Consider the following 19,573-nt stretch of genomic DNA (forward strand, 5'->3'; position numbering starts at 1 on the left):
GAGGCACTTTTTGTTAAGTTTTTTTTTCGTTTGATGACACTGGGTGCACCCAGTTTTATTAAGAAAAGGCACAACCATTTCTGTATAGAGGTGTCGCGGATTGAGAGATAATAACAGGTTTTTTTTTTGCATCCGGCCCCGGGTAGATAAGAATCTGTCCAGCTGTGGCACTGAGGAAGCATATATCAACGGTTAGTTTCAATTATTTTTGTATGGGAGACTGTGTTTTTCCTTTCTGCCGACTGTTAACCTATCCTCCCCTCCTCTGATGATTTCTCCTTGCTGATAGGCTGAGTTTGTATTTTCAAATGGGTTGCCAGAGCGAGAAAGAGCTTCCCCTTCCTGCTCCAACCACAGGATTAACGGAGGGAAAGGAGCTGCAGCCACCACTGCTGCCCAGAGTAGGAGGTGAGCGCCAAATATACGTATTTAGGTTATATATATTTTAAAAAAACACAGCTGGTTTAGTTGCAAATAAGGGTAAGCGATCTTTCTCAACGCCAAAAAGTTTATATTAATATATATATTTATACAAAATCTAAATGGAGGAGACACGGTAACCGAGACTTGTTTGTGGCACCTGGTGGGTGTCGATGTTTTTTTTAAATTTCCGCCGTGTTTATAACTATTAAAATGTGAAGAAATGCGTGAGGGGGGAAATATTTCTTTTCTTTTTGAAAAATCGGTTTCATCTGCAGACGGTGGACATTTTCTTTTCTTTTGTTGCGGCGGGAAGCGCTTGGCCTCAGGGTTTTTTTTTGTGTGTATATCCTCTTCCAGGCCCCAAGGTTTAAAAAATATTATATATTGATGTAAATCGAGACGGGGATGGATTTTGGGGGGGGGGGGGGAAGAGAGAGAGGAGGTTGTTTTATTTTTTTGTCGGGTGGCGGATAGCTTTTCTTTACCCGTCCTTCTGACCGAGGGAAATTTTTGAGCGGCGGCGATGCTGAAGTGGCTCGGGCGGCCTGCGCGCAAAAACCTCCAGTCCGGCATTTACCTCAGCACTTACAAATAAACTCCGATTTTGATTTTTAAGAGAATTCTTACCGGCTCGTAATGCCATTTCGAGAAGAAAATGCTTGCGCTGCAGCTCCGTGTATATGTGCGCGCGTTTGGCCGAGGGCCTGGGGAAGGCCTGTGGAGCCGAAGCCCGCGTCGCCCTGTGTCTCCCGCTCGGCAATGGCGGTTGAGCGTGGCGCTCGCGCTGGCGGTTTGAATTTGGGCGGGTGGCCGCCGCGTTCCATTCGGTTGGAAGCGCAAAGTTTGAAAGCTCGTGCTCTCTCTCTCTCCCTCCCTTCTCTATCCTTCCGCCTCTCCCGGGCCGAACGAGCTCCTCAACATGAGTGGGGGTGGGGAAGAGGGTTGGATGTAATTTATTAATTTATATCTGGAGTGTTGGGTTGGAGAAGCTGGGTTCGTTCTGTTGGGAGCCAAGAGGAGATTTGATGGAAGTCTGCAAGATGACCAGTTTAGATAATGTGATAAAGAAAAACTGTTCCCATTAGCTGATTGTACAACGACTAGGGGACACAGATTTAAGGTTTTTGGGTAAGAGATGCATGGGGAGATGTGGGGAAGAAATGTTTTTATGCAGCCAGTGGTAATGACCTGAAACTGGCTGCCTACAAGGGTGGTGGAAGCAGAGAGGATGAATGATTTCAGAAGGAAATTGAATGAACACATGAGGGAAATAGACTTGCAGGACTATGGGGATAGAGTGGGGGAATGGGACTGCTTGAATTGCTCTCCAGAGAGCCAGCATGGACTTGATGGGCTGAATGGTCTCCTTTTGTGCCTTTATGGTTAAGTTTTAATGTTGACTCCAGTTTTCTTGTGCTTTTGGCTTTTGTTTTAGTTGACTACTCCCGGTGACTTACTGCCACAGTTGGTTGTGGGTGAGTGAGGGGGAATTGTCAGCTCCTGCGTTCCTTTTTTTAAAAAAAAGTCTTTTTAAAATAGAATTTTAATTGTGTCTTATTGAGTGCAAATGTTGCTTAAAGGATTTCTTTAAAAGGGCCAGTGAGTGGGATTAGCTAAATTGTTCTTCAGAGAGTCAGCACAGGCTCGATGGGCTGAATGACCTGTTTTGCTGTAACCATTCCATGATCTGTGCACTTGAGAATTGCTTGAAGGGAAAAGTTTGCAGGGCTGTGGAGAAAGAGCAAGGATGTGGTTAATTGGATCGGTCAACCACAGAGCCAGCACAGGCACAATGGGCTTCCTTCTGAGCTGTATTATTCTGAATTCTTCCTGCTCCAAATTGATTTCCTTACACATCCATTTCACCTATCCTAAAAAAGGTTCTGGGGAGGTGGGGTGGGAAGGAGCAGAAGATGTGGTTCATGTCAGAGCCAAGGACAGAGGAAGAATGAATGAGGTTTGGGGTCCCACAGTCAGAGTTGAACGAGTTAGGGAGAAAATTTAAAAAGGGGCCTCAAAGGTAGTAATCTCTAATACTCACATCACCAGATGTTAGTGAGAGTGGGAACAGGAGGAAATAGTTTAATGTGTGGTTAGAGACATAGTGCTGGAGGCAGGGTTTCAGATTCCTGTGGAATTAAGACCAGTTCCAGGGCAGGAGGAGCTATTCAAGGTGGACATGTAGCACCTGAACAGAGCTGGAACCCTTAACGTTCATCGGCATTACCATTGCTGAATCCCCCACCATCAACATTCCAGGGTTACCATTGACCAGAAACTTAACTGGACCAGGCATATGAATACTGTGGCTACAAGAGCAGGTCAGAGGCTGTGGGAATTCTGCGGCACGTAACTCGCCTCCTGACTTCCTATACAAAGAGTGTCCGCCATCTACAAGTGTGATGGAATACTCTTCGCTTGCCTGGATGAGTGCAGCTCCAACAACACTCGAAGTTCGACACCATCCAGGACAAAGCAGCCCACTTCATCACCCCATCCGCCAACTTAAACATTCACTCCCTCCACCACCAATGCACAGTAGCAGCAGTGTAGCACCGTCAATAGGATGCAGTGCAGCAACCTGCCAAGGCTCCTTCAACAGCACCTTCCAAACCCATGATCTCTACCACCTAAAAGTATAAGGACAGCAAACGCATGGGAACATCACCATCTACAAGTTTCCCTCCAATCCACACACCATCCTGACTTTGAACTATATCACCATTCCTTCGCTGTTGCTGGGTCAAAGACCTGGAACTCCCTAACAGTACTGTGGGTGTGGATGGACTGCAGCGGTTTAAGAAGGCAGCTCACCACTGCCTTTTCGAGGGCAATTAGGGATGAGCAACAAATGCTGGCCTTGCTAGTGATGTTTGCATCCCGTGAAGGATTTTAAAAAAAAAAATAATTTCTTGCCTCAGGTTAACCAGTGCTGTGGGGGAGGGTTTAAATTAATTCGGCAGGGGATTGGGCATGAAGTAATATTTAAAAATTTGAAACTATGCAAAGAACTGAGAGATGGTTAGAAATGATATAGAATTAGGTGGGATTGTAGAAAATACAAAGGGTTCTAAGTCAGGTTTGGAGTGCATATGTGTGGTTAATAAGGTTGGTGAGCTGCAGGTACAAATAGCCACATTTTGAATATTATGTCGTGGTGATAACTGAGACCTGGCTCAAAAAAGCTGAAGACTGAGTGCTTAATATACCTGGGCAAAGGTATTCAGGAAGGAAGGGCCACAAGCTCTATTCCCTAACTATTGATCTATTCCCCATCCTGGCAGCTGTTTTGAGTTTGAACTAGACTGTTCGCAGCCTTGGTGTCGTATTTGATCTCGTGATGAGTTTCTGACCACATGTCTATGCCATCATTGAAGACTGCCTATTTCCATCTCTAACATCGCCCGACTTCACGCCTGCCTCAGCTCACCTGCTGAAACCCTCACCTATGCGTTTGTTACCTCTCAACTTGACTATTCCAACACATTCCTGGCTGCCATTTCATGTTCTACCTTTCATAAACTTGAGGTCATTTGAAACGTTGTTGCTGATGCCCTTTGTAACACCAAGCATGTTCGCCCATTACCCCATGCTCGCTGACTGACATTGGCTCCTGGTCATGTGACACCTCAGTTTTAACATTCTCATCCTTGTTTTCAAATCTCTCCATGGTCTTGCCTTTCCCACTCTCTCATCTCCTCCAGCCCCACAACCATCTGAGATACCTACACACATCTATTTCTGGCCCCTTGATATATTTTTTTTAGATTAGAGATACAGCACTGAAACAGGCCAGAAACCAGAGCACCCGGAGAAAACCCACGCAGACACAGGGAGAGCTTGCAAACTCCACACAGGCAGTAACCAGAATCGAACCCGGGTCCCTGGAGCTGTGAGGCTGCAGTGCTAACCACTGCGCCGCCCCTTGAGCATCCCCTGATTTTAATCGTTCCACCATTTGTGGCCATGTCTTCAGCTGCCTTGCCCTAGGCTCTGGAATTCTCTCCACCTCTCTATCTTCCTTTGACACTCATTAAAACTTACCTCTTTGACTAAGCTTTGGGCATCTGCCCTAATATGGGCCGAATGGCCCCCTTCTGTGCCATAAATGACTTTGACTCCATGTCCTTATGTGGCTCAGTGTCAAATTCTGCTCTATAACGCTTCTGTGAATTGGTTTGGGACAATTTATTACATTAACAATGCTATATAAATACAAGTAATTGAAAAAAGGAGGCGGGGTAGCAGTTTTGATTGAGGAAAATATTACAGTGCTGGAAAGAGAGATTGTCTTTAAGGGCTCAAAACCGAATCTATTTGCTTGGGCTTAAGGAACAATAGAACAAAGAACAGTACAGCATAGGCACAGGCCATTCGGCCCTCCAAGCCTGCACCGATCTTGATGCCTGCCTAAACTAAAACCTTCTGCACTTCCGGGGACCGTATCCCTCCATTCCCATCCTATTTATGTATTTGTCAAGATGCCTCTTAAACGTCACTATCGTACCTGCTTCCACCACCTCCCCTGGCAGCAAGTTCCAGGCACTCACCACCCTCTGTGTAAAGAACTTGCCTCGCACATCCCCTCTAAACTTTGCCCCTCTCACCTTAAACCTATGTCCCCTAGTAACTGACTCTTCCACCCTGGGAAAAAGCTTCTGACTATCCACTCTGTCCATGCCGCTCATAACTTTGTAAACCTCTCTCATGTCGCCCCTCCACCTCCGTCGTTCCAGTGAAAACAATGAGTTTATCCAACCTCTCCTCATAGCTAATACCCTCCAGACCAGGCAACATCCTGGTAAACTTCTTCTCTACCCTCTCCAAAGCCTCTACGTCCTTCTGGTAGTAGTTGTTTTAAGGGCAGAGAAGGGGAGGAATTTCTGAAGTGTGTTCAGAAGAATTTTTCTTGATGTCTTCTTGGGGACGAAGTGGAGAAAGTCGCAGTCAGGGTAGCGATCATAGTATTGTAAGGTTTAGATTAATTATGGAGAAGGACAAGGAGCATCTTGAATAAAAATACTTAACACGAGGGCTAATTTCTGTGAATTTAAGCCAGATCTGCCCTCGGTAAATTGGAGTCAAAGGCTGGCAGTTTTGGTTTCCTGCCCTAAGGAAAGATATACTTGACGTGGAGGTGGAGTAATGAAGGTTCAGTAGATTGGTTAATGCGATGAGAGGGTTGCCGTATGAGGAGCGATTTGAGAACAATAGGTCTATATTCTTTGGAGTCTGGAAGAATGAGAGGTGATCTTTGAAATGTATAAAATTCTGAGGGGGCTTGACAGGGTAGGTGCTGTTTCCCCGAGCTGTAGGGCCTAGAGATAGGTATCATAACGTCAGGGTAATGGGTTGGCCATTTAGAACTGAGATGAGAAATGTTCTTACTCTGAGGATTTTGAATCTTTGGAATTCTCTACCAAGGGAGCTGTGAACTTTGAGTATATTCAAGACTGAAATCAATAGATCTTTGACACTAAGGGGATATGGGGATAGAGTGTCAAAGTGAAATTGAGGTAGAGGATTAATGGCTGGATCTATGGCTGCATGTATTTGCAGCACATGGGCTGGACTAGATTTTTGATTGATCCCCTTGGAGAACAAGACACACCCAACAGTTTGTCTGGAAAGTGTAATTTGATCTGATCTGCCGTAGAGTAATTAAATATTCTCTGCAATATGTAATTTGAACCAGTCATTGTCGGGCAGCCTGTAGAATTCAGACAAGGCACAGTGCTAACACTACTGCTTTCAGAGAACATACAGCGCTCAGACTGTCAAGTTCAGAGAACGTGCGGTATTATTGCTGCTGAGTTGAGATAGGAAATGGTGAGGCTATGGAGTGATTTCAACATGAGGTGGGAATTTTAAAATCAAGATTGTAGTGGACCATGAGTCAACATAAGGCAACTAACAAGTTCAGGGGTAGTGGATGAAGGGACTTCAATTTAGGATACGGTGCAGCAGAGTTTTGGATGGACTCAAGCTCATTGAAGTTTGAAGATGGGATATTGGCCATGAGAACATTATCTGGCAAATAATAAAAATGTAATGTAATGCATGTTGGTAGGGCCAACACTGAATTTTGTGAAAAATGAGAATCTCATTTAAAAAAAAAAATTATTGATTCTTTGGATGCAGGCAAGGTGAGTGTTTATTGCCCATCCCAATTTGCCTTTCAGAAGAAGCTGCTGCCTTGAACTGCTGCTGTCAGTGGGGTGAATGTGCTTTCAGTGTTCTTGATGAGGCGTTTCACGCTTTTGACCTCACAACTACGAAGGAACGGCGATTTATATTTCCAAATCAAGATGGTGTGACTTGGCGATGGTGGTGTTCCTATGTGCCTGCTGCCATTGTGCTTCTAGGTGGTAAAGATTGTGGGTTTGAAGGTGCTGTTAATGAAGCTTTAGCGAGTTGCTGCAGTGCATCTTTTAGTTGGTACACACAGCAGGTACTGTTTACCAGTGATGGAGGGAATGAATGTTTAAAGGTGCCAATCAAGTGAGCTGCTTTGTCCTGGATGTTGAGCTTCTTGAGTTTTGTTGGAACTGTACACATCCAAGCAAGTGGACAGTATTCCACCACATTCCTGCCTTGTGCCTGGTCATTGGTGGAAAGGTTTTGGGCTATCGGGAGGTGAGTTACTGGCCTCTTATAGTCACAGTATTTATTTGGCTACTCCGGTTCAGTTTCTGGTCAAGGGTAACCCTAAGGATGTTGGCAGTGTAGGCTTTGATGATGGTAATACCAGTGAATGTTAAGGAGAGGTGCTTAAACTCTCTCGTTGGAGAGCATCATTGTTCAGCACTTGGGTTACAAATAACATTCTCGCCACACATCAGCCCAAGCCTCGATGCTGTCCAGGTCTTACTGCATATATCTGAGGAATTGCAAATTGAACTGAACATGGTGGAATCATCAACAAACGTTCCCACTCCTGACCTTACAGAAGAAAATTCTTGTTGAAGCAACTGAAGATAGTTACTGTGCTGAGGAACTCTTCCAGCAATGCTGTGGGGCTGAGGATTAGCCTTCAGCAACCACAGAAATCTTCCTTTGTGTAAGGTATGACTGCAGCCAGAACTTTCCAACCTAACTCCCGATGACTTCAGTTTTACTCTGGCTCCTCGGTGCCACACTTAATCAACATACTGCTGGGTTAAGGGCAGTCACTGTCACTTCACCTTTGAATACAGCTTTTGTTCATGTTTGGGCTAAGGCTGCACTGGAGTCTGGAGGCGAGTGGTCCTGGCAGAACTCAAATTAAGCATTAGTGAGTCGGTGCCACATGCATAGCACTGATGATGTGACTTTGAGAATAGGCTGATGGAGCAGTAATTGGCCAGAATGGATTTGCCCAGCTTTTTTTGTGGACAGGCCACCTGGGGATTTTCCACTTGGTACTGCAACAGCTTGGCTTGAGGTGGCAGCTAGTTCTGGAACACAGGTCTTTACTGCAGCCAGAATGTTGTCAGGGCCCATAGCCTTAGTATCTGTTGTGCTCAGCTGTTTATTGATAGCACATGAAGTGAATCAAATTAGCTGAAGACTGACATCTGTGATGGTGTCGACCTCAGGAGGAGGCTGACTTGGCACTTCTGGCTGAAGATGGTTGTGAATGCTTCAGCATTGTCTTCATTGCACTCGCCAGCTGGGCTTCCCCATTGTTGAGAATGAGGATGTTCAAGGAATATCCTGCTCCTGTTTAATTGTCCACCACCATTCACGACTGGATGTGGGAGGACTGCAGATCTTTGATCTGATCCGTTGGTTGTGGGATTGCTTATAGCATGCTGCTTAGACATAAATCGCCTAGTCCGGAGGGGATGCATCCTTGGTTGCTGAAGGAAGCTAGGTTGGAGATTGTGGTGAGATCAAACCAATCTTTAATGCTCCTTGAATATTGAAGTGTGCCAGAAGACTGGAGGATTGTAAATGTTTCTCAAAAAATGAGAGGGTTAAACTTGGTAACAGGCCAATCAGTCTAATGTCAGTGGTGGGAAAACTACCAGAGTCCGTTGTCGAGAACAAAATTAATTTTCGCTTGTAGAAACCTGGGTTGCTGAGGGGCAGCTGGCATGAATTTTTTTTTTTAAAATCATGTCTGATTAGACTGTTTCAACTGCAGAGGGCTCACTTCCTGCACATGCACAGTTGTACTGCCTGTGACGTCAAAGCCAGCAACATTCTAGGCAGTTGCCTGCATTAAAGATGGTGTGATGCTGTGAGGGAAGGACACCTCTTGATGGGCAGGCCCTCAATGGCATCATGGCTGGTAAGAGGTGGGCATGCCACTTTGGCAGCAGTAATTGCCAAGCTGTTGGGTTTTATATATTATATACACGCGCATTATATATATCTGTGATTTGCCTCCAGATGATGCATGCACTGTGGGAAGATTTAAATGTAAATTTTGGACAGGGATTATTTTCCACTAACTAACTGGCATCTAAGTTTGGTTTTCCTGACCTTCATAGGTACTTGCTATGGAGCTTTAGAGGCAACATTAAGAAAAATTCAAATCCAATATCCTTTCAATTTTATTCATCGTGAGTTGTTGATGCCATCTAGGGATTCTGATTTAGGATTTATCCACCAGTGGGGCTACAGTGCTATAAATGGCTTGCTCCATAGCTCCAACCCCTCAAAGGTTAAACAGGACCAACCAGCAATACATGGGCGTTCTCGAGCCATTAGTTTGGATACCCCTGCTGTACTAACCTCTGATGCTGTTCCCAATTTTCAGCATTCTTTACAACATTGTATCAGGATTGCCAATAATGGGGATAACTTTCAGTAGATGAGAAATAATGAGGTGTCACCCTGTCTTTTAATAGACTTCATGGTGGAGGGGATTTTATGCAGTCCGCCGTGGCGGATTTGGTGGTGTGCGGGGTGATATAATTAGGCAGGAGGTTTTTGTTTGGTTTCCCGACAGCGGGATATTTTCGAGGAATTAAGTGGACGGCAGGTTAGCAGCATTCCGGGGTTCCTCTAGCAAGGTGGCAGATTGCAGCTTTGCGTTCATTTAAATAACATGAATACTCATTACCCTGCGCATAGTTAGGATTTAGTTCTACCTGTTAGATTAAGTGAAAACCGAATGATATTCCTGTGGCCCGCGCCCCCCTGTTCCCAAATGTTTCAACCTGGCAGATTTGTGAAGTTGAGTCTCAGGTCTGTGCTTTTCTCACTTTAACTCAGCCGCTAAACTAACGCCAGCATTGGAATGGATGTTTGCCTCCGGGCTCGGCACAAGCGAGGGTGAATCATCTCGGAGAATGGCGGTGACGGCATGGGCAGGGACTACATGGAGGAGCAGGGGAGGGAAGTTGAGGACAGGGTGGGGTTTTGGGCGCAGGGGAGGGAGAAGGACAGCGTCCAAAGTGCGTAGTGGCTGATTTTTGACTGAGTCTGGCTGTGTGTGGTTGGTGGTGGTGGGTTGATATGTTCCTGTCAGAAAACTGATGGTCGTGAGAGGCCTAAAAGGGAGGATCACTGTTGACCTCTAAGTCCTGTGTATCCACATAAGGGTACTGGCTGGCAGAAGGTACAGTCACGGGGCAATTGTATATGGTTGGTGGGGATGTTCGAGACTTAGGGTTGAGTATTCGAGGTCATCATGGGGAGGGAATTGGGAATATGTAACTGTATCAAGGTGGATTCTTGGAGGTTCATGGGTGAGAGTTGACAGTTGGATGGTGATGGGGGAGGGATGGCATGTATAAATTGATGAGTCAGTCTACGGTAATGGGAGGTTCCATGGTAACGGGGAAGGGTGAAGGTTAAGTTGGGGGGATCAAGGGTGATGGGTGCAGGTTGGAAGGTGGACAAACTTGCCTGGTATTGCAGACACAACATTTTCTGGAAGAAGAATGCAAACCACCTGTCAAATCAAGGAATGCAAGTCGATTGGGAAGAGACAAGTGATGGTGGGTGGGATCTCCTGCATGCAAATGTAAGGCACTAAACAGCCATCCGCTCATGACTTTAATGGTTCTGCTGAATTGCAACACTCTTCTCATCTCAGCAATTGAAAAGCTGCAAAGGCATGTATCTCATACACGCAATTGTCCTCTAACACGTGAACAATTGCAGAGGGATAGACTAAGGAGGGATCTTGGTGATCAATGGATGATGCCTCATCAAGGGCAGCAGGCAGCACAAGAGGGTGAGTCTGCTCAGAATGAAGCCATCCAGGAAAGGCATTACTGAAGTCAGACACTGGCATGTCGTTGCATCCTCAGGACAAGGACACATTACCTTCAGATGTTTGAGAGGTAACGCCAGAAAAACCATGAGGACGTGACTTGCAATGGTGACAGAAATGTGTATGATCCTTCAGCATTACCTGCAGCAGCTTGTTTTTGTTGGGAACCCCATGCCACTTACCCTCAAGGTTACTATTGCACTCAATTTCTTTGCTACCAGGGATCAACGGGTGACATATGTGGTATCTCTCAGTCTGCGACCAACAGGTGCTTCAGAGGTAACCAGTGGCCTTTTTCGATGTACCAATGATTTCATCTACTTAACTGTAGACGAGGACAGCTAGGCTGCGAGGTCTGCTGGCTTCCCTAGATTGCAAGGGGTGATCGACTGTAATCATGTGGCCATTAGAGCTCGCTGGGACAGGCCTGCTGTATTTGTTAATCGCAAAGGCTTCTACTCTTTAAACGTGCAACTGGTTTGCGACCACAGGAGAAGAATCATGCATGTTTGCACACGTTTTCCAGGGAGCTGTCATGACTCCTACATTTTGAGGAACTCTCAGCTGCCAGCAGTTTTTGAGGAACCAGCCGAAGTGGACGGATGGATCCTGGGTGACCAGGGTTACCCCCTTTGTGCATGTTTGTTGACATCTGTACATCATCTCCAAAGTGCTGCTGAGAGAGGTACAATGTCGCTGTAATTGAGCACATCATTGGCATGCTGAAAATGCAATTCTATTGCCTTGACCGGTCTGGAGAGGCTCTTCAGTACACGCCACAGAGGGTGTTACAAATAATCGTCTTCTGTGCCTTGCGCAACCTTGCAATTAGACATGGCAACATTCTGCTGGCAGAGGAACACCAGTCCTCCTCAGATAAGGATGACTATAGTATTGGAAAAAGTTATTAATCAGTATCAACCATGAGGATTGAAAGATAAAATTCCAATGAGCTATGGACACTGGACATTTCCTGAGATGCTTTGCAAACATCATTGCGTTACTGCCATAGACCTCCAGAAAACTACTTTGTATCCATCTGTAACCAAGCAAAACATTACTGAGAGTGGATCAAACTTTGCAAGAAATAAAATTGTTTCAAAACATCTTTGCAATCGTGACAATTTGTACAGCATCCATGCCACCTTCGTGATCAAAACTGTTTCAATTTCCTTTTTCTGCCACTACGGCTAGGTGCTAACCCCGATATTAGCAGCTGATGAGGTAGTCTGCTGAATGCGCTGTCCCGTTGCTGTGGATGACCGTGGCGGGAGTCCTCCTGGAGGAATGGAGCCTTGATGGCTCCATCCTACTGGGCGTCTGCAGCACTGGTACTTGAGTATCCCCCGTGTGCCTGGGGGTAAGGAGGTCAATGTCGGGGGAAAGACGAGACACCGCTTACCCTGCGGCTATCCTGAGAGGAAGGCCCCAGTGGAAGCTGGCAAACGCTCGTCCTCCATCTGGGTGCACAACGGCACCTGCTTGTCTCCCTGAGGGAAGAAGCACCTGGAGGGAAGCGCAGGTTCCTCGACCCCTCTCGCTAGACTCTGCTGCGTGGAGACTGGCAACAGCGATGGAGTGCAGGTCAGATCGTGTATGGCTCGAGTGCTCAACCAGACTCGTCACGGAGCTCATCAAACTCTTGAAGCCATACACTCAAATGCCTGGGACATGGCAAACGACATTGTTTACATGGACTCCTCCATGACACGCGCAAAGCCACACATGACCTCTGTCATCTCCAACATATTTTTCCACATGACTTTGCTCCACATCCAACAGACTTCTCGTAGAAACAAACACAAAGGATCATGAGTGTGGGGCTGAGCAGGGGCCTGGTCCACAGTAGTCCTCCAATTATCAGGGTCCAGCTGGCACATGCTCCCTCAGCTACTGGGACATATCTGTGTCGTGCACACTAGCTTGTGACCCAGATTCTCATCTTAAACCCCCCCCCGCGGACTTTGTGGATGTATCTGCAGTGGCAGAGGTGAAAGAAAAGGCTGTTGGTGTACTCTCTGGGGCATTGGTTGCTTCTTCCTCCACAGAAGAGAATTCTTAGGCGGTGGTCTTCTACTTAAGCGTGGACACTTACAGTGGAGACACAAACAGAGGCACTTTAAGCATGTGCTTCACGTGAGTTCACAATTTCCTTCAGTTTCCACTTATGGCTGCAAGAGCAAAGATGACACTTCATCCTTGAGCCTTGTGGCTCCTGCCTCGCCATCTCCGCTCGCCCTGCCTCCTTCCTCTCTCGCCATCTCTGATGCCTCGTCCTCAGCCGTGGTCAGCAGCCTCATGTCAGGGACGACTCCTCCCCCAGGCTTTGCACGCTCATGCTGGCTGTGGCTTTGTTTCTTCTGTGACAATGTACATTTAATAACAGGGCAAATGATGCATCACAACCAATGCCCACATGCCTCAACATCACTCATTCTGCATTGGCTTTCGCACGACACATCCAATTACAAACAATGCCAATCTTCATTTAGTAGATGGCACCAAGGCTGCTCACTCATACATTTACCTCCTCTCTCCTCACTATCCCAGGCCCCAAACACTCCTTTCAGGTGAAGCAGCAATTTACTTGTACTTTCAATGTAGTACATTGTATTCGCTGCTCACAATGTGGTGGTCTCTACATCGGGGAGACCAAATGCAGACTGGGTGACTGCTTTGTGGAACACCTCTGCTCAGTCCGCAAGGACCCCGAGCTTCCGGTTGCTTGCTATTTCAACACTTACCCCCCCACCCCCCCGGCTCTCATGCTCGCATCTCTGTCCTGGGATTGCTGCAGTGTTCCAGTGAACATCAACGCAAGCCCGAGGAACAGCATCTCATTTACCGATTAGGCACACTACAGCCTGCCGGACTAAACATTGAGTTCAATATATATATATATTTTTTTTTTATTTCATCTGAGTTTGTTCAGTTTGCTTACCCACTTTTTTTTTCACGTTTTGTACTTGCGGCTGTTCAATTTTCAGTCCGTTAATACCCTATCTGTACTAATGCTTTGTCTTTCAACACACCATTAACATATTGTTTACCTTTGCTCCACGACCTTCTGGTCAGCTATTCTGTGATCTTGTCCTATCTACACCTTCGTTTGTTAGCTCTTGCCCCACCCTCGCTTTACTTATAACCTTTTACATTTCTAATTGCTAGTTCTGAAGAAGGGTTACTGACCTGAAACGTTAACTCTGCTTCTCTCTCCACAGATGCTGCTAGACCTGTTGAGTATTTCCAGCATTTCTTGTTTTTGTTTGTGCTCACTCATTCGACTACATTCCAGGTGTACCCTCTGCCTTAAACACCATGGAAGAAATCAATGGAGCAGCCTCACCAGCACCACTTACCCTCGCTGAGCCGAGTCTTTGATGCGCTTGCTGCACTGTACCCGTGCTCTAAGAATTACCCCACAGTTCAAGACCACCTCTGTTGCCTCCATCCAGGCTGCCTCGGTGAGGCAGGAGGGTCTTCGCACTCCATCTGCAGGGAAGAGAACCTCCCGCCTTTCCCTCACTGCCTGAAGGAGAACCTGCAGGGCGGCATCACTGAACCATGGGGTGGGAGGCTGCCTGCCATATCATTCATTTTGGCTGTAGGGAAAATAAATGAAGTGAAGTTGGTGAGTTTCACAAAATAAAGGAGGCAAAAAATCATTTTGATTTCAGTGAAAGCTTCAACTAAGTTATTCTGAAAATACGCATGAGAGGAAGGCTGCTGCTCCTTGAAGGTGTAAGCACGATGTTTTATATCTGTGGCGATCACAATACTTAGGGCAGTGACGGCAGGTTTTACCAATGAAAGTCTGCCCCGCCACATCATCCCTGTGTCCGTCACCGCATGGCTAATTTAAATACACAATCGCGTGGGAAAGGGAAGTTGCAGCGGGAGCGGAAGTTATGGTCCCGCCGTCAAGAATGCTGCGGTAATAAGATTCCACCTCATCTGTCGACTGCTGTAAACGCTGAAGAAACTTCCAGACTCTCCATCCTTTATGATTATCATATGTTTCAAGTTGTTGAATACAAAAGACTCACCGTGCCTTCTTTGTTTTCAATGTGAATTATCATTCAGAGATTATTGTAAACATTATTGTGCCTAAGGTGCAAAGTAAGCATTGCTCAACAAATTATACACCTAGCTATAATGAAGGGAGATATTAGGGGTGTCCTAATGTCAGGGTTATATTACTGGACTAGTAATGCAGAGGCCTTGAGTAATCTAGAGAATGGAACTTCAAATCCCACCACTGTAGTTTGAAAATTTGAGTTCTGTTTTAATTTTTAAAAATCTAGAAATAAAAAGCTGGAAACAACAATGATCTCTAATATGGCAGATTTTTGTAAAAACCCAACTGCTGTCTTTAATGTCCTTCCAGGAAGGAAACCTGCTGATCTGGCCTACATGTGATTCTAACCCCACACTAGCCTGGTTGATTCTTAACTGCCCTCTGCAATCCAGCAAGTCACTCAGTTGCATCAAACTTCCTCAAGAGGATGACTCATTACCACCTTCTCAGGATTACTAAGGAGCAATAAATGCTGGCCTTCTCACTGATGCCCACATCCCAAGAATGAACGTGTAACAAAAGTTGGGTTGTGATTGTCTCAGTATTATTCCATTTAGGAGTGTCACAACCATTAGCGTGACCTAACGTTACCTGCAACTCCAGCTGTGGTTGAGCAGGTCCATGCACTGGCAGCAAAATAGGAAGGTCCCAGTTGATACTTGCTTTGTGATCTTAGTTTGGCAATAGTGGGGATACTCTGGGTCCAGCTCATAATTGGTTGATATTTGTTTTTAAAAACAATGGCTTGATGTTTGGTGGTTGGGTCCTCGTCCAGGGTCATTTAAGGAGGCGGTGTCAGACAGTTGACATTCTGTCACTAAGGTAGAGGCCTGCTTTTGAAACAACAGCTCTGCCCTTATCAGGTTAACTGACATTGAGGGTTGGCCATGAGAGGACACAGTGCTGTAAGTTCAGAGGGACTGACTGCCTGCACACTCTGATCAGCAGTCTGGTAATTTTAGAAATAGTGGAGGAGTTGAGAGAAGTGTGAACGTTGACACTGCTTTTGGGTGCTGTCGTTGAGAGGCAGCAGGTGATGAGAATTAGGGGAGGGCCAACAGAGGCCATTATGTGGGAGCAGGAAGAGAAGCCATTGCAAGTGATATCTATGCATAGCCAGACCAAGAATGGAAAGCAGATTACTGCAACCCACCCAGCTGCATATAAATACAGATTCGGAAGTTTGTGGAAGGACAGATTAAAGGAGGATAAGATAGCAGTGAAATCCGAGGAGGAGCATATTGATTTAAGATGGAGGCTGAAAGCACCGCAAATGAGAAGCGGCTCGGTACAGAGACTGAGGGAGGGAAGATGGATCTGTGACAAAAAGCATGGAAGGCCTTAATCTTCAGCCCAGTCGCCCTGAATGGGCGAGAGAGAGTAGGGTTAGGTGAGGCACCTAAATAACATGTCTTTGCGTTCCATTGCAACGGAACCTATGTGGTTTGCGCTGTGGGAAGTGAGTGTCATTCACTAATGATAATCAGGGACACACACTTTAGTATCAAAAGATGATTTTATTCTTTCACATATAGCTGAATTCAAAAGCAACATTTCTTTCCAACAACAATAAAGCAACTTGTATTTGCATAACTCCTTTTAATGTAATGAAATGTCCTGAGAGGCTTCACAGGAGGCAAAATTTCACAGCACGCCACAAAAGGGATCAGCATGGCACATGACCGCCAGCTTCATCGGGCACATTTTCCGAACCCCTTAAACAAGGGAAGAGATATGGAGAGGCACAATCATGACATTGGCCATGAAGCATAACCCTCACACTGGAATGTTTGGAGGTCCACTGCAGGTGGGAAGAGCAACAGTAGAACCAACAATACCATCCACATTCATACTTCATGGGTTCTGTGCTCCAGTAGTTGGATGGCTTGCTCACGAGGCACAAGGTGCACGTTCTGTCCACTCTTTATCTTTTTCATGCACTACCTTGTCCTGAAAGCTGCCCAGGCATTTGATCTCTTCAGCCATCCTCTTTGTTTGACTGACACCAGGTGATGGGAGCTTCAAGAGGCTTTGTGTGGTTGTCTCAAGGGTGGAACTCCACAAGACAGCGGGTGTTTGTGTGCAAGCGTCATTGTTTTCTTCCATTATTGTGGCCCGTGGGGTGTCTGGCTTTCCCAGTGTGACGGCACTGAGAAGAGGGCACCTTGGGTGAGGAAAGTGGAGCGGTGCACAGGCAGACATACATGTGGTTCAAATACTCATTTAGACTGGTGGTATGATGTAGAACAAAGCCCTGCCCCTGCCTAGATGGTCCTGCACCATCATTTGATAAAGGCAGTCGTACTTGTTGATTTTAATACGTCTCGTCAATGAACAGTTCAGGAAAGTTGTCCAGACGGAACTTCAATGTTGGTGTCATGAACCAATGTGCTGCATGTGGTATGCTTGCAGGCCAACGCATGCAATTGTCCTGTTCTGTTGAATCCTTTCCAGAGTATGTCTGAGTGCATCCATGCTGTCATCACCTGCTTTGAGCCCTCTCTTTTTATATTTCTGATGTCTCAGGGTTACGTCTTATTGAATGTCAGCTGAACATAATCCTTCCGCTGCTTGTTCCCGACTTGCAGCTTGACCAACTCTTCTACCTTCTGCATTTCATCCCGGTTGAGTTGCTGTCTCCTGGTGTAGAAGCATAAACATTCCGGATCCAGATCATGTCCTGTCTGTACGAGATGGTTATGAAGTGGCACAAGCCTGTTCTTGGTTGCATTGTATTTCAGTGTCATAATGCCCTTGCAGCCCATGGTGAGGTACCTGACAAAGTGGAAAATCAATGAACAATCCAGAGTTTAAAATGTGAGGTTCTATATTTGAGATTAGACCCCAAGTTCCTCGAACCCTCAGCAGAACTTCATCCCTAGTTGTGCATGTGTCAGTGGTTCCATCATAGACGCAGCACCCCAGGAAGGCTACAAATAGATCACAAGGGAAGCATCAAATGTATAAAGATGGTGCAGAATTTGGTCAATATAACCTCTAGAAGTGGAAGAGAAACAGACTCTTGTGCAGTAAAATCAATCCCTGACCATAACACGGTGCAAGATGATAAAGCTGGTAAGCCAGCATCACAAAGTCAGGGGATGGGATGCGATGGAAGCCTCATTTAGACATGGTCGGTAGAAGTAACATTAAAATACTAAACGTGAGTAAAATACACCCGTCGCCAAAGACGGGAACTCAGTGGCAGAAAGGCACTCTGGGAGGATAGGGGTGAAGTAGATGGAGATGGATTCAGGTGCACAACAAAGGAGGATCCAGCCCAGAGCCTTGGAACCTCTCAAGTTCCGATTCTTAATTAAGCATAATAAATAGTAGGTGCATGCTCAAATACTCATCTCTGGAAACCATTCTCAGTTTAAAGATGAATGTAAAATCTTTGACTCTCTGGTGAAGCCCCCAACTTGAAATTGCGATGATGACCATCTCTGGTGACATCACTACACAATTGCCGGTGGGTGATAATGTCACCACGGCAATGCGGCGGCCTGATGACGCCACCACGAATGTCTGCCTGCTGTACTGCGCATGTGCGCACTGTTACTGACATTGGGGTACACCAGATGGGCTGCTTCTGGTGATCTCACAGATCAAAATAGTAAAAGGAGGAGTTGGGCTGATTAGGGACCATAATGGGATTTACACATGGAGGCAGAGGGCATCGCTGAGGTATTAAATGAATACTTTGCACCTGTCTTTACCTAGGCAGAAGATGCAACCCAGGCAATAGTGAAAGAGGAGGTAATTCAGCTACTAGAACTTATTAGTTGGTTGTTAATACTTAAAGTGGATAAAGCACCAGGACCAGATGAGACGCGTCCAAGGATACTGAGGGAAGTGAGGGTGGAAATTGTGGAGGCACTGGCCATCATTTTTCAGTCTTTGACTCTGAGATGGTGCCAGAGGACTGGAGAATTGCAAACGTTACACCCTTGTCCAAAAAAGGCGTAACGATAAGCCCAGCAATTACAGGCCAGTCAGTTTAACTTTGGTGGTGGGGAAACTTCAAGAAAGAATAATGCAGGGGAAATTTAATAGTCACATGGACAAATGCAGGTTAATTAAAGAAAGTCAGCATAGATTTCTTAAGGGGAAATCATGTTTGACTAACTTGGAGTTTTTTGAGGAGGTAACGAGAGGGTTGATGAGGTATACATAGACTTTCAAAAGGCATTTAATACAGTGCCACACAACAGACTTGTGATCAAAGTTATAGCTCATGGAGTAAAAGGCATAAAAGAATACAGAATTGGCTGAGTGACCGGAAACAAAGAGTAGTGGTTAATGGCTGTTTTTCAGGCTGGAGGAAGGTTTGTAGTGGAGTTCCCCAGGAGTCTGTGTTGGGACTCCTTTTTCTGATATATAAATGATTTGGACCTTGGTGTACAGGGCACAATTTCAAAGTTTGCGGATGAAACAAAACTTGGAAGCATTGTGAACTGTGAGGAGGATGGTGTAGGATTGCAAAAGGATATAGACAAGTTGGTAGAATGGATGAATGGGTGGCAGATGAAGGTCAATGCAGAGAAATGTGGAGTGATTCATTTTGGTAGTGTTACGGCCAGATGAGAAAGGTGTCTAGGGTTCCCTCTCCGCTTTCATCTGGTCTTACCGTAACAGGCTTTAATTTTAAACACACTGTTTTTAGCTCCCCCTTGGTGAATCCTTATTCACCGCTTTCCAATGATAAGGCAAAGAAACCAGCACAAACGGGCTTTATTAGGTTTAAAGAAGAAACGTTGAAATTTATTAAACTTAAACTCTAATTCTGTTGACGCCTACGAATACACGATGCGCTCAGGCTAACATGCATATGCGATACACACATGCAAATAGAGACAGAA

The 19,573-nt window shown here is 45.8% G+C and overlaps 1 protein-coding gene across 3 annotated transcripts in view; it reads left to right on the plus strand.

Moving 5' to 3' along the window:
- The first annotated feature begins 282 nt into the window (after nucleotides 1–282).
- macroh2a2 (macroH2A.2 histone) overlaps nucleotides 283–19,573 on the plus strand; it is a 49,170-nt gene continuing 29,879 nt past the window's right edge. Inside the window, exon 1 of one of the 3 annotated variants that reach the window (XM_068020405.1) lies at nucleotides 283–408. The gene's annotated coding sequence lies outside the window, so the exon portion shown is untranslated. The other 2 variants (XM_068020407.1, XM_068020406.1) reach the window with 2 other exon arrangements.

This window comes from Heterodontus francisci, chromosome 42, assembly GCF_036365525.1.
Source record: "Heterodontus francisci isolate sHetFra1 chromosome 42, sHetFra1.hap1, whole genome shotgun sequence".
Lineage (NCBI taxonomy): Eukaryota > Metazoa > Chordata > Chondrichthyes > Heterodontiformes > Heterodontidae > Heterodontus > Heterodontus francisci.